Source organism: Odontesthes bonariensis, chromosome 8, assembly GCF_027942865.1.
Source record: "Odontesthes bonariensis isolate fOdoBon6 chromosome 8, fOdoBon6.hap1, whole genome shotgun sequence".
Taxonomy (NCBI): Eukaryota; Metazoa; Chordata; class Actinopteri; order Atheriniformes; family Atherinopsidae; genus Odontesthes; species Odontesthes bonariensis.
The window spans coordinates 228,780-240,884 of NC_134513.1; the positions used below are offsets into that span (position 1 = coordinate 228,780).

General features: G+C 33.2%; 1 protein-coding gene across 1 annotated transcript in view; it reads left to right on the top strand.

Annotated features, from left to right (window-relative positions):
• cdk17 (cyclin dependent kinase 17) overlaps nucleotides 1–12,105 on the top strand; it is a 46,011-nt gene that overhangs the window by 25,195 nt on the left and 8,711 nt on the right. The gene's annotated exons all lie outside the window — the stretch shown is intronic.

Sequence of the window (12,105 nt, forward strand, 5' to 3'; positions counted from 1 at the left end):
TTTAAATATGGCTGGTTATCATGTTCAGGTTTAGGTTTAAACATGGCTGGTTATCATGTTCATGTTTAGGTTTAAACATGGCTGGTTATCATGTTTAGGTTTAAACATGGCTGGTTATCATGTTTAGGTTTAAACATGGCTGTTTATCATGTTTAGGTTTAAACATGGCTGTTTATCATGTTCATGTTTAGGTTTAAACATGGCTGGTTATCATGTTCATGTTTAGGTTTAAACATGGCTGGTTATCATGTTTAGGTTTAAACATGGCTGTTTATCATGTTTAGGTTTAAACATGGCTATTTATCATGTTCATGTTTAGGTTTAAACATGGCTATTTATCATGTTCATGTTTAGGTTTAAACATGGCTGGTTATCATGTTCATGTTTAGGTTTAAACATGGCTGGTTATCATGTTTAGGTTTAAACATGGCTATTTATCATGTTCATGTTTAGGTTTAAACATGGCTGGTTATCATGTTCATGTTTAGGTTTAAACATGGCTGGTTATCATGTTTAGGTTTAAACATGGCTGGTTATCATGTTTAGGTTTAAACATGGCTGGTTATCATGTTCATGTTTAGGTTTAAACATGGCTGGTTATCATGTTTAGGTTTAAACATGGCTGGTTATCATGTTTAGGTTTAAACATGGCTGGTTATCATGTTCATGTTTAGGTTTAAACATGGCTGGTTATCATGTTCATGTTTAGGTTTAAACATGGCTGGTTATCATGTTCATGTTTAGGTTTAAACATGGCTGTTTATCATGTTTAGGTTTAAACATGGCTGGTTATCATGTTCATGTTTAGGTTTAAACATGGCTGGTTATCATGTTCATGTTTAGGTTTAAATATGGCTGGTTATCATGTTTAGGTTTAGGTTTAAACATGGCTGTTTATCATGTTCATGTTTAGGTTTAAACATGGCTGGTTATCATGTTCATGTTTAGGTTTAAATATGGCTGGTTATCATGTTTAGGTTTAGGTTTAAACATGGCTGTTTATCATGTTCATGTTTAGGTTTAAACATGGCTGGTTATCATGTTCATGTTTAGGTTTAAACATGACTGTTTATCATGTTTAGGTTTAGGTTTAAACATGGCTGGTTATCATGTTTAGGTTTAGGTTTAAACATGGCTGGTTATCATGTTCATGTTTAGGTTTAAACATGACTGTTTATCATGTTTAGGTTTAGGTTTAAACATGGCTGGTTATCATGTTCATGTTTAGGTTTAAACATGGCTGGTTATCATGTTCATGTTTAGGTTTAAACATGGCTGGTTATCATGTATAGGTTTAGGTTTAAACATGGCTGGTTATTATGTTCATGTTTAGGTTTAAACATGGCTGGTTATCATGTTTAGGTTTAGGTTTAAACATGGCTGGTTATCATGTTCATGTTTAGGTTTAAACATGGCTGGTTATCATGTTCATGTTTAGGTTTAAACATGGCTGGTTATCATGTTCATGTTTAGGTTTAAACATGGCTGTTTATCATGTTCATGTTTAGGTTTTAACATGGCTGGTTATCATGTTTAGGTTTAGGTTTAAACATGGCTGGTTATCATGTTCATGTTTAGGTTTAAACATGGCTGGTTATCATGTTCATGTTTAGGTTTAAACATGGCTGTTTATCATGTTCATGTTTAGGTTTAAACATGGCTGGTTATCATGTTCATGTTTAGGTTTAAACATGGCTGTTTATCATGTTTAGGTTTAGGTTTAAACATGGCTGGTTATCATGTTCATGTTTAGGTTTAAATATGGCTGGTTATCATGTTCATGTTTAGGTTTAAACATGGCTGGTTATCATGTTCATGTTTAGGTTTAAATATGGCTGGTTATCATGTTCATGTTTAGGTTTAAATATGGCTGGTTATCATGTTCATGTTTAGGTTTAAACATGGCTGTTTATCATGTTTAGGTTTAGGTTTAAACATGGCTGTTTATCATGTTCATGTTTAGGTTTAAACATGGCTGGTTATCATGTTCATGTTTAGGTTTAAACATTGCTGGTTATCATGTTTAGGTTTAAACATGGCTGGTTATCATGTTCATGTTTAGGTTTAAACATGGCTGGTTATCATGTTCATGTTTAGGTTTAAACATGGCTGTTTATCATGTTTAGGTTTAAACATGGCTGGTTATCATGTTCATGTTTAGGTTTAAACATGGCTGGTTATCATGTTTAGGTTTAGGTTTAAACATGGCTGTTTATCATGTTCATGTTTAGGTTTAAACATGGCTGGTTATCATGTTCATGTTTAGGTTTAAACATGGCTGGTTATCATGTTTAGGTTTAGGTTTAAACATGGCTGTTTATCATGTTTAGGTTTAAACATGGCTGGTTATCATGTTCATGTTTAGGTTTAAACATGGCTGGTTATCATGTTCATGTTTATGTTTAAATATGGCTGGTTATCATGTTTAGGTTTAGGTTTAAACATGGCTGTTTATCATGTTCATGTTTAGGTTTAAACATGGCTGTTTATCATGTTTAGGTTTAAACATGGCTGGTTATCATGTTCATGTTTAGGTTTAAATATGGCTGGTTATCATGTTCATGTTTAGGTTTAAACATGGCTGTTTATCATGTTTAGGTTTAAACATGGCTGGTTATCGTGTTCATGTTTAGGTTTAAACATGGCTGGTTATCATGTTCATGTTTAGGTTTAAACATGGCTGGTTATCATGTTTAGGTTTAAACATGGCTGGTTATCATGTTCATGTTTAGGTTTAAACATGGCTTGTTATCATGTTCATGTTTAGGTTTAAACATGGCTGGTTATCATGTTCAGGTTTAGGTTTAAACATGGCTGGTTATCATGTTCATGTTTAGGTTTAAACATGGCTGGTTATCATGTTTAGGTTTAAACATGGCTGGTTATCATGTTTAGGTTTAAACATGGCTGTTTATCATGTTTAGGTTTAAACATGGCTGTTTATCATGTTCATGTTTAGGTTTAAACATGGCTGGTTATCATGTTCATGTTTAGGTTTAAACATGGCTGGTTATCAGGTTTAGGTTTAAACATGGCTGGTTATCATGTTCATGTTTAGGTTTAAACATGGCTGGTTATCATGTTTAGGTTTAAACATGGCTGGTTATCATGTTTAGGTTTAGGTTTAAACATGGCTGGTTATCATGTTTAGGTTTAAACATGGCTGGTTATCATGTTCATGTTTAGGTTTAAACATGGCTCGTTAACATGTTTAGGTTTAGGTTTAAACATGGCTGTTTATCATGTTCATGTTTAGGTTTAAACATGGCTGGTTATCATGTTCATGTTTAGGTTTAAACATGGCTGGTTATCATGTTTAGGTTTAGGTTTAAACATGGCTGTTTATCATGTTTAGGTTTAAACATGGCTGTTTATCATGTTCATGTTTAGGTTTAAACATGGCTGTTTATCATGTTTAGGTTTAGGTTTAAACATGGCTGGTTATCATGTTCATGTTTAGGTTTAAATATGGCTGGTTATCATGTTCATGTTTAGGTTTAAACATGGCTGTTTATCATGTTTAGGTTTAGGTTTAAACATGGCTGGTTATCATGTTCATGTTTATGTTTAAATATGGCTGGTTATCATGTTTAGGTTTAGGTTTAAACATGGCTGTTTATCATGTTCATGTTTAGGTTTAAACATGGCTGTTTATCATGTTTAGGTTTAAACATGGCTGGTTATCATGTTCATGTTTAGGTTTAAATATGGCTGATTATCATGTTCATGTTTAGGTTTAAACATGGCTGTTTATCATGTTTAGGTTTAAACATGGCTGGTTATCATGTTCATGTTTAGGTTTAAACATGGCTGGTTATCATGTTCATGTTTAGGTTTAAACATGGCTGGTTATCATGTTTAGGTTTAAACATGGCTGGTTATCATGTTCATGTTTAGGTTTAAACATGGCTGGTTATCATGTTCATGTTTAGGTTTAAACATGGCTGGTTATCATGTTCAGGTTTAGGTTTAAACATGGCTGGTTATCATGTTCATGTTTAGGTTTAAACATGGCTGGTTATCATGTTTAGGTTTAAACATGGCTGGTTATCATGTTTAGGTTTAAACATGGCTGTTTATCATGTTTAGGTTTAAACATGGCTGTTTATCATGTTTAGGTTTAAACATGGCTGTTTATCATGTTCATGTTTAGGTTTAAACATGGCTGGTTATCATGTTCATGTTTAGGTTTAAACATGGCTGGTTATCATGTTTAGGTTTAGGTTTAAACATGGCTGTTTATCATGTTTAGGTTTAAACATGTCTGGTTATCATGTTCATGTTTAGGTTTAAACATGGCTGGTTATCATGTTTAGGTTTAGGTTTAAACATGGCTGGTTATCATGTTCATGTTTAGGTTTAAACATGGCTGGTTATCATGTTCATGTTTAGGTTTAAACATGGCTGGTTATCATGTTTAGGTTTAGGTTTAAACATGGCTGTTTATCATGTTTAGGTTTAAACATGGCTGGTTATCATGTTCATGTTTAGGTTTAAACATGGCTGGTTATCATGTTTAGGTTTAGGTTTAAACATGGCTGGTTATCATGTTCATGTTTAGGTTTAAATATGGCTGGTTATCATGTTCATGTTTAGGTTTAAACATGGCTGTTTATCATGTTTAGGTTTAGGTTTAAACATGGCTGGTTATCATGTTCATGTTTATGTTTAAATATGGCTGGTTATCATGTTTAGGTTCAGGTTTAAACATTGCTGTTTATCATGTTCATGTTTAGGTTTAAACATGGCTGTTTATCATGTTTAGGTTTAAACATGGCTGGTTATCATGTTTAGGTTTAAACATGGCTGGTTATCATGTTCATGTTTAGGTTTAAACATGGCTGGTTATCATGTTTAGGTTTAAACATGGCTGGTTATCATGTTCATGTTTAGGTTTAAACATGGCTGGTTATCATGTTTAGGTTTAAACATGGCTGGTTATCATGTTCATGTTTAGGTTTAAACATGGCTGGTTATCATGTTTAGGTTTAGGTTTAAACATGGCTGGTTATCATGTTCATGTTTAGGTTTAAACATGGCTGTTTATCATGTTTAGGTTTAGGTTTAAACATGGCTGGTTATCATGTTCATGTTTAGGTTTAAATATGGCTGGTTATCATGTTTAGGTTTAGGTTTAAACATGGCTGTTTATCATGTTCATGTTTAGGTTTAAACATGGCTGTTTATCATGTTTAGGTTTAAACATGGCTGGTTATCATGTTCATGTTTAGGTTTAAACATGGCTGGTTATCATGTTCATGTTTAGGTTTAAACATGGCTGGTTATCATGTTTAGGTTTAAACATGGCTGGTTATCATGTTCATGTTTAGGTTTAAACATGGCTGGTTATCATGTTCATGTTTAGGTTTAAACATGGCTGGTTATCATGTTCAGGTTTAGGTTTAAACATGGCTGGTTATCATGTTCATGTTTAGGTTTAAACATGGCTGGTTATCATGTTTAGGTTTAAACATGGCTGGTTATCATGTTTAGGTTTAAACATGGCTGTTTATCATGTTTAGGTTTAAACATGGCTGTTTATCATGTTTAGGTTTAAACATGGCTGTTTATCATGTTCATGTTTAGGTTTAAACATGGCTGGTTATCATGTTCATGTTTAGGTTTAAACATGGCTGGTTATCATGTTTAGGTTTAGGTTTAAACATGGCTGTTTATCATGTTTAGGTTTAAACATGTCTGGTTATCATGTTCATGTTTAGGTTTAAACATGGCTGGTTATCATGTTTAGGTTTAGGTTTAAACATGGCTGGTTATCATGTTCATGTTTAGGTTTAAACATGGCTGGTTATCATGTTCATGTTTAGGTTTAAACATGGCTGGTTATCATGTTTAGGTTTAGGTTTAAACATGGCTGTTTATCATGTTTAGGTTTAAACATGGCTGGTTATCATGTTCATGTTTAGGTTTAAACATGGCTGGTTATCATGTTTAGGTTTAGGTTTAAACATGGCTGGTTATCATGTTCATGTTTAGGTTTAAATATGGCTGGTTATCATGTTCATGTTTAGGTTTAAACATGGCTGTTTATCATGTTTAGGTTTAGGTTTAAACATGGCTGGTTATCATGTTCATGTTTATGTTTAAATATGGCTGGTTATCATGTTTAGGTTCAGGTTTAAACATTGCTGTTTATCATGTTCATGTTTAGGTTTAAACATGGCTGTTTATCATGTTTAGGTTTAAACATGGCTGGTTATCATGTTTAGGTTTAAACATGGCTGGTTATCATGTTCATGTTTAGGTTTAAACATGGCTGGTTATCATGTTTAGGTTTAAACATGGCTGGTTATCATGTTCATGTTTAGGTTTAAACATGGCTGGTTATCATGTTTAGGTTTAAACATGGCTGGTTATCATGTTCATGTTTAGGTTTAAACATGGCTGGTTATCATGTTTAGGTTTAGGTTTAAACATGGCTGGTTATCATGTTCATGTTTAGGTTTAAACATGGCTGTTTATCATGTTTAGGTTTAGGTTTAAACATGGCTGGTTATCATGTTCATGTTTAGGTTTAAATATGGCTGGTTATCATGTTTAGGTTTAGGTTTAAACATGGCTGTTTATCATGTTCATGTTTAGGTTTAAACATGGCTGTTTATCATGTTTAGGTTTAAACATGGCTGGTTATCATGTTCATGTTTAGGTTTAAACATGGCTGGTTATCATGTTCATGTTTAGGTTTAAACATGGCTGGTTATCATGTTTAGGTTTAAACATGGCTGGTTATCATGTTCATGTTTAGGTTTAAACATGGCTGGTTATCATGTTTAGGTTTAAACATGGCTGGTTATCATGTTCATGTTCAGGTTTAAACATGGCTGGTTATCATGTTCATGTTTAGGTTTAAATATGGCTGGTTATCATGTTCATGTTTAGGTTTAAACATGGCTGGTTATCATGTTTAGGTTTAGGTTTAAACATGGCTGGTTATCATGTTCATGTTTAGGTTTAAATATGGCTGGTTATCATGTTCATGTTTAGGTTTAAACATGGCTGTTTATCATGTTTAGGTTTAGGTTTAAACATGGCTGGTTATCATGTTCATGTTTAGGTTTAAATATGGCTGGTTATCATGTTCATGTTTAGGTTTAAACATGGCTGGTTATCATGTTCATGTTTAGGTTTAAACATGGCTGGTTATCATGTTTAGGTTTAAACATGGCTGGTTATCATGTTTAGGTTTAAACATGGCTGGTTATCATGTTCATGTTTAGGTTTAAACATGGCTGGTTATCATGTTTAGGTTTAAACATGGCTGGTTATCATGTTTAGGTTTAAACATGGCTGGTTATCATGTTCATGTTTAGGTTTAAACATGGCTGGTTATCATGTTTAGGTTTAAACATGGCTGGTTATCATGTTCATGTTTAGGTTTAAACATGGCTGGTTATCATGTTTAGGTTTAAACATGGCTGGTTATCATGTTCATGTTTAGGTTTAAACATGGCTCGTTAACATGTTTAGGTTTAGGTTTAAACATGGCTGTTTATCATGTTCATGTTTAGGTTTAAACATGGCTGGTTATCATGTTCATGTTTAGGTTTAAACATGGCTGGTTATCATGTTTAGGTTTAGGTTTAAACATGGCTGTTTATCATGTTTAGGTTTAAACATGGCTGTTTATCATGTTCATGTTTAGGTTTAAACATGGCTGTTTATCATGTTTAGGTTTAGGTTTAAACATGGCTGGTTATCATGTTCATGTTTAGGTTTAAATATGGCTGGTTATCATGTTCATGTTTAGGTTTAAACATGGCTGTTTATCATGTTTAGGTTTAGGTTTAAACATGGCTGGTTATCATGTTCATGTTTATGTTTAAATATGGCTGGTTATCATGTTTAGGTTTAGGTTTAAACATGGCTGTTTATCATGTTCATGTTTAGGTTTAAACATGGCTGTTTATCATGTTTAGGTTTAAACATGGCTGGTTATCATGTTCATGTTTAGGTTTAAATATGGCTGGTTATCATGTTCATGTTTAGGTTTAAACATGGCTGTTTATCATGTTTAGGTTTAAACATGGCTGGTTATCATGTTCATGTTTAGGTTTAAACATGGCTGGTTATCATGTTCATGTTTAGGTTTAAACATGGCTGGTTATCATGTTCATGTTTAGGTTTAAACATTGCTGGTTATCATGTTTAGGTTTAAACATGGCTGGTTATCATGTTCATGTTTAGGTTTAAATATGGCTGGTTATCATGTTTAGGTTTAGGTTTAAACATGGCTGTTCATCATGTTCATGTTTAGGTTTAAACATGGCTGGTTATCATGTTCATGTTTAGGTTTAAACATTGCTGGTTATCATGTTTAGGTTTAAACATGGCTGGTTATCATGTTCATGTTTAGGTTTAAATATGGCTGGTTATCATGTTCATGTTTAGGTTTAAACATTGCTGGTTATCATGTTTAGGTTTAAACATGGCTGGTTATCATGTTCATGTTTAGGTTTAAACATGGCTGGTTATCATGTTCATGTTTAGGTTTAAATATGGCTGGTTATCATGTTTAGGTTTAGGTTTAAACATGGCTGTTTATCATGTTCATGTTTAGGTTTAAACATGGCTGGTTATCATGTTCATGTTTAGGTTTAAACATGGCTGGTTATCATGTTTAGGTTTAGGTTTAAACATGGCTGTTTATCATGTTTAGGTTTAAACATGGCTGGTTATCATGTTCATGTTTAGGTTTAAACATGGCTGGTTATCATGTTCATGTTTAGGTTTAAACATGGCTGGTTATCATGTTTAGGTTTAGGTTTAAACATGGCTGTTTATCATGTTTAGGTTTAAACATGGCTGGTTATCATGTTCATGTTTAGGTTTAAATATGGCTGGTTATCATGTTCATGTTTAGGTTTAAACATGGCTGGTTATCATGTTCATGTTTAGGTTTAAACATGGCTGTTTATCATGTTTAGGTTTAAACATGGCTGGTTATCATGTTTAGGTTTAAACATGGCTGGTTATCATGTTCATGTTTAGGTTTAAACATGGCTGGTTATCATGTTCATGTTTAGGTTTAAACATGGCTGGTTATCATGTTTAGGTTTAAACATGGCTGGTTATCATGTTCATGTTTAGGTTTAAACATGGCTGGTTATCATGTTTAGGTTTAAACATGGCTGGTTATCATGTTCATGTTTAGGTTTAAACATGGCTGGTTATCATGTTTAGGTTTAAACATGGCTGGTTATCATGTTCATGTTTAGGTTTAAACATGGCTGGTTATCATGTTCATGTTTAGGTTTAAACATGGCTGTTTATCATGTTTAGGTTTAGGTTTAAACATGGCTGGTTATCATGTTTAGGTTTAAACATGGCTGGTTATCATGTTCATGTTTAGGTTTAAACATGGCTGGTTATCATGTTCATGTTTAGGTTTAAACATGGCTGGTTATCATGTTCATGTTTAGGTTTAAACATGGCTGGTTATCATGTTCATGTTTAGGTTTAAACATGGCTGTTTATCATGTTCATGTTTAGGTTTAAACATGGCTGGTTATCATGTTCATGTTTAGGTTTAAACATGGCTGGTTATCATGTTCATGTTTAGGTTTAAACATGGCTGGTTATCATGTTTAGGTTTAAACGTGGCTGGTTATCATGTTTAGGTTTAAACATGGCTGGTTATCATGTTCATATTTAGGTTTAAACATGGCTGGTTATCATGTTCATGTTTAGGTTTAAACATGGCTGTTTATCATGTTCATTTTTAGGTTTAAACATGGCTGGTTATCATGTTCATGTTTAGGTTTAAACATGGCTGGTTATCATGTTCATGTTTAGGTTTAAACATGGCTGGTTATCATGTTCATGTTTAGGTTTAAACATGGCTGTTTATCATGTTTAGGTTTAAACATGGCTGGTTATCATGTTCATGTTTAGGTTTAAATATGGCTGGTTATCATGTTCATGTTTAGGTTTAAACATGGCTGGTTATCATGTTTAGGTTTAGGTTTAAACATGGCTGTTTATCATGTTTAGGTTTAAACATGGCTGTTTATCATGTTTAGGTTTAAACATGGCTGGTTATCATGTTCATGTTTAGGTTTAAACATGGCTGTTTATCATGTTTAGGTTTAAACATGGCTGGTTATCATGTTTAGGTTTAAACATGGCTGGTTATCATGTTTAGGTTTAGGTTTAAACATGGCTGGTTATCATGTTCATGTTTAGGTTTAAATATGGCTGGTTATCATGTTCATGTTTAGGTTTAAACATGGCTGTTTATCATGTTTAGGTTTAGGTTTAAACATGGCTGGTTATCATGTTCATGTTTAGGTTTAAATATGGCTGGTTATCATGTTTAGGTTTAGGTTTAAACATGGCTGTTTATCATGTTCATGTTTAGGTTTAAACATGGCTGGTTATCATGTTCATGTTTAGGTTTAAACATTGCTGGTTATCATGTTTAGGTTTAAACATGGCTGGTTATCATGTTCATGTTTAGGTTTAAATATGGCTGGTTATCATGTTCATGTTTAGGTTTAAACATTGCTGGTTATCATGTTTAGGTTTAAACATGGCTGGTTATCATGTTCATGTTTAGGTTTAAACATGGCTGTTTATCATGTTTAGGTTTAAACATGGCTGGTTATCATGTTCATGTTTAGGTTTAAACATGGCTGGTTATCATGTTCATGTTTAGGTTTAAATATGGCTGGTTATCATGTTTAGGTTTAGGTTTAAACATGGCTGTTTATCATGTTCATGTTTAGGTTTAAACATGGCTGGTTATCATGTTCATGTTTAGGTTTAAACATGGCTGGTTATCATGTTTAGGTTTAGGTTTAAACATGGCTGTTTATCATGTTTAGGTTTAAACATGGCTGGTTATCATGTTTAGGTTTAAACATGGCTGGTTATCATGTTTAGGTTTAGGTTTAAACATGGCTGGTTATCATGTTCATGTTTAGGTTTAAATATGGCTGGTTATCATGTTCATGTTTAGGTTTAAACATGGCTGTTTATCATGTTTAGGTTTAGGTTTAAACATGGCTGGTTATCATGTTCATGTTTAGGTTTAAATATGGCTGGTTATCATGTTTAGGTTTAAACATGGCTGGTTATCATGTTCATGTTTAGGTTTAAATATGGCTGGTTATCATGTTCATGTTTAGGTTTAAACATGGCTGGTTATCATGTTCATGTTTAGGTTTAAACATGGCTGTTTATCATGTTTAGGTTTAAACATGGCTGGTTATCATGTTCATGTTTAGGTTTAAACATGGCTGTTTATCATGTTTAGGTTTAAACATGGCTGGTTATCATGTTTAGGTTTAAACATGGCTGGTTATCATGTTCATGTTTAGGTTTAAATATGGCTGGTTATCATGTTTAGGTTTAAACATGGCTGGTTATCATGTTCATGTTTAGGTTTAAACATGGCTGTTTATCATGTTTAGGTTTAAACATGGCTGTTTATCATGTTCATGTTTAGGTTTAAACATGGCTGGTTATCATGTTCATGTTTAGGTTTAAACATGGCTGGTTATCATGTTCATGTTTAGGTTTAAACATGGCTGGTTATCATGTTTAGGTTTAAACATGGCTGGTTATCATGTTCATGTTTAGGTTTAAACATGGCTGGTTATCATGTTCATGTTTAGGTTTAAACATGGCTGGTTATCATGTTCATGTTTAGGTTTAAACATGGCTGATTATCATGTTCATGTTTAGGTTTAAATATGGCTGGTTATCATGTTCATGTTTAGGTTTAAACATGGCTGGTTATCATGTTCATGTTTAGGTTTAAACATGGCTGTTTATCATGTTTAGGTTTAAACATGGCTGGTTATCATGTTTAGGTTTAAACATGGCTGGTTATCATGTTCATGTTTAGGTTTAAACATGGCTGGTTATCATGTTTAGGTTTAAACATGGCTGGTTATCATGTTCATGTTTAGGTTTAAACATGGCTGGTTATCATGTTTAGGTTTAAACATGGCTGGTTATCATGTTTAGGTTTAAACATGGCTGGTTATCATGTTTAGGTTTAGGTTTAAACATGGCTGGTTATCATGTTCATGTTTAGGTTTAAATATGGCTGGTTATCATGTTCATGTTTAGGTTTAAACATGG